This window comes from Drosophila sulfurigaster, chromosome X, assembly GCF_023558435.1.
Source record: "Drosophila sulfurigaster albostrigata strain 15112-1811.04 chromosome X, ASM2355843v2, whole genome shotgun sequence".
In the NCBI taxonomy this organism is placed as follows: domain Eukaryota; kingdom Metazoa; phylum Arthropoda; class Insecta; order Diptera; family Drosophilidae; genus Drosophila; species Drosophila sulfurigaster.
The window spans coordinates 11,875,168-11,877,877 of NC_084885.1; positions in this window are offsets into that span (position 1 = coordinate 11,875,168).

The following is a 2,710-nucleotide window of genomic DNA, read 5'->3' on the forward strand; positions in this document are numbered from 1 at the left end:
ATTTGATTGCAATATTAAGTACATGAAGAACTATCGAAATCATCGATAATCGACTGTAGTAATTTTAAAACTATCGATAGTCGACAATTGTCCTTTTCATTAAGCACATTTTTATATATTTATTTTATTTAGGTGTTTTTTGGCAATTAGGTTTTGACAATCTTATTATTTAATAAAACAATTTATTATTTATCATTTTGCCGAAATGCAAAAATACGCAGCCGGTGGGCAAGAGACAGCATTCTTAACAGAGACCGTGGCTGCAGGTGAAGCTGAAGCTATAAATGCAGCACAATGCAAAAGTTTGGTTCAGAAATAAAAGTATGTTGATGTTTTTTTTGTCTCGCCATACTAAATGTTAAATATTTTCTCCCACTCAACGGATGTTGCAGGAATGCATAAGTTTATTTGCTGAACATAAGATTACCTTCATCCAGAAAAAGAACTTAAAGAACTTCTTCGTAGACTGGGGAAGTTGAGCTAAACTTAATATAAAAACAGTGTACTTAATTGATAGGTCTAAATAAAAATAACAATTATATATTTATAACTTAAACAAGATAATCATTTGCCACTTTTGTTTTCTATGTTAATTTTAATGAAAGATGGATCTCACAATCTGATGACCAATTCAATATCATCGTGATAAATTTGTTAAACAGAGTTGAGATAAGAATATCGATGAAAAAGTATTCACGATTGATAAATAAGTGAGACAGAAAAGTTTACAATAGTAATAATATTCCATTGGGGATTTCTAAAGTTATGTATATGCAAAAATAAATCCTCAACTATTTTTTGTGATTTTGCGAAAATGCATTTTGACGCACGCAGCGTGAGCTTGGGAGCTCAGAGCTTGCTTAAAGTTCTATTCTTATGTTTTGCTTGTGAATAGTTCAGGAGCAAAGTTGCATGCTTCTTGGAATGAGTCCTCGAGGAGCGAGTGAGCAAGTGCGGGCCAAGAGTTATTACAAGTAAGAGCTGTGTGATCAAATGTGTTAATTTTTTATGATCTGACCCTGAGCCACTTGTGCGCTGCACATTTCCCTCTCACCCTCTCCCTCTCTTTGTCACTGTGTGTGTGAGTGTATAAAATGTTTGTACTCATTGCTGAGTGGTTGCCAGTTGAACTATGCGAAAGCTAGCAGCAATGCGAAAATCAGCTGGAGCAGGAGAAGGAGCTGGAAAAGCATCCTGCACATAGTTCATCAAGTTGGCAAACAAACGCATGCCAGAGCCAAGGCGTAGCCTAGCTGATGATAGAGCCACAGGGCAACAGGAAGGGAGCAGCGAGGTGAGGTGGCAAAAGGGTTGTCTGAAATATGTTAGCAGTTGCATTTGTTGATGAAGGACGGGGTCAACATGGACAATGAGAGTTATCGCATTACGCCCAACCCGTCCCGTCCCGACTCGACTCGACTCGACTCGACTGGGTGTTTCAGCTGTCTTTGTTTAGCTGCTACTTTTGCCCCCGCCATTAGACGCAATGGCCAAATAAACTTGGCCAACAAAACTTGGCCAAAAATGGGCAAATGCTTTGCCAGCGACGATGCTTGGCGAGAAGTGCCGAGAGCACTTGAACAAGTGGCAAAATAATTACCGAAAACACCAACACCAACGCAGGACTCCAGTTCCCAATTCCAGTGAGGACAAACTTTGCTTTTGCTTGCAGCACGATTCCCAGAGTTCACATTTGCGATTCGCATACCCTGGACAGCACATTCCTGTGTGGGGTAGCATAGACCGTACACACTTTTTTAGAAGGTTGCATAGTAGTTGCAATTACAGGGTATCTCACAGTCTATCATTCAATTCACAGTGTCGAGTATGTACGTTTGGGGAAGTCGTGACGCTGAGCTTACATAAATTCAATTGTGTCGGTGTTGGATTGGATTGGATTGGCAAGAAGATTGCAGTCGTTTTATTTTCTATTTCTATTTCTTTTTTTACCACTTTTTTAGTAGAGTTTGTTATTGCAGTTGGCCTAAACCGATTTGTGTGTGTGTGTGTGTGTGTGAGCATTGTGGTTAAAGTTCGTTGTCGACGTTGTCCACTTTTGTGTCAATTGCCGCACACTTGGGCCAAAGCACTCGAGAGGACTAAAAGCTCTGCTCGTTGCCAGTGGATCAGCTCAATATATGTATCTGCATATTGCAATTTGACTGTTGTTATCTACAATTTCCAGCTGCAATTGCTGCCAATCGATTAGCCGATAACTTGCCAACAGCTCTCCGATTATCGGGTCTACTTATGGATTTAACAAGCATTAACTTTCCCTTTTCGTATTAAAATACTTGGTTGCAGTTGACCATGTTGACCGCATAATCACTCGCTTTTATTCAAGTTCGAGAACGCATATTAAGCTTATGCTTCTTGCATCCCTCTCTCCCTTCCCCTCCTTCGCCCTCTGCCACCTTCGCAAGCAACCGCATTACGAGGGCCATGCCAATTTATTTAATATGCCGTACGTGAGTTTCCGTCTTTGGCTCTGCTTGAGACTCAGACTCAGCCTCCGACTCTGACTCTGACTCGGATTCTCATTCTGATTCTGATTCTGTTTCAGATTCGGATCCAGATTCACATTTTGTTGCTCTTTTGAGATGCTTGGCATGGCCCTTTTTTTAAACGCATTGTTTTGGCCGAGAAAAGAATAAAGATTCGAGTAGTATGTGCTACAGTTATTATTATTATTATTATTATTATTATTATT